We start from the raw sequence: 1,240 nt of genomic DNA, 5'->3' as shown, positions 1-1,240 counted from the left end.
ATCGGGATGGGTGTGTCAGAGGCAATGCAATTGGCACAGGATAGAGCAGGGTTTAGGGCTGTTGTACATAGGGTCGCTATGAGTCGCAAATGACTCGACGGCACATAACAACAACAACAACATCAACCAGATCCTCTGCGATGTTGATTTTTCTGTGTACAGTATGTGCTCCTTACTCCAATTTCCTTTTTTACCTGACCTTTCCACTGATAACGTCGTCCTCTCCTTTAGGAATTCTGCTAAAAGGTTTCCATGGTCACGTGTATGAAGATGCACAAATCAATGAGCCAGTCCTAGCCTCTCAGCCTTTCTTCAGTCTATGTCTGAATTGCCTGTCAGGAATGCTATTTGTAGTTTCATCTGGTCTCTAAAATTCAGGTTGTCCAAAATGAAAGTCATCATTTTTTCCAACTCATTTGTCACCTTCATCATCACTCTCATGCTTGGTCTCAGAACCATAGATTTCCAAACTTCTGGTTTAGTAGTTCTTGACTTCTTTACTTGGGGCCATGGAGCTCTTGGGGAATCTAGTGAATGCTGTGAACCAGTACCTACTTGGAGAAAATGCATATATGCAGACACAGTTATCCACATCATCAGGGAATTCTTGAATTTGCTATAGCAGGTTAACAATGTATGCTTTTCTCTTTGTAACTAAAATCTATCAAGTATTTTTCTTCTAAATGTCCTTCATATTTTTCTCTTTAATTTTACCTGCCTTTATCCAGCTCATTCTTTTTTTTAAATTTCTTTTATTATTAATGTCAATTAAAATTTACAGAGACTTTGGATTTCCAGTCATTCATTGTTGTACTCTTCTCCCTGCCCACCCCTCCCTGCCAGTACACTCTTCTCTTTGGAAAGTAAAAGAAAAATTCTTTCATTGTTTTACAATCCCTCCCCCCAGGTCCACTCCACTATGCAGCCTTCATTCTGGACTCCAGTTATGACAATAATACATAATCACATATCCCTTTTAAAAGTTTTCTCCCTCATCTGTTTCAATGCAGTATATATTATTGAACCCATCTTTCTCAGTCTCCCCCTAACGACGATGTCAGTCCTGTTTTACAGCAGTGGTACTATCCAGTATTTGTGCTTTTGTGACTGAGATTTCACTCAGTATAATATCCAGGGTCACCCACTTTGAATAATATTGCATGAGTTCCTTGTTTTTCAATGCAGCGTAGTATTCCATTGTGTGAATATACCACAGCTTCTCTATCCATTCGTTTGTTGA

This window comes from Elephantulus edwardii, unplaced genomic scaffold, assembly GCF_000299155.1.
Source record: "Elephantulus edwardii isolate Elephantulus edwardi_28Jun2011 unplaced genomic scaffold, EleEdw1.0 scaffold00346, whole genome shotgun sequence".
Classification (NCBI taxonomy): domain Eukaryota; kingdom Metazoa; phylum Chordata; class Mammalia; order Macroscelidea; family Macroscelididae; genus Elephantulus; species Elephantulus edwardii.
This window is presented reverse-complemented; position numbering follows the sequence as displayed.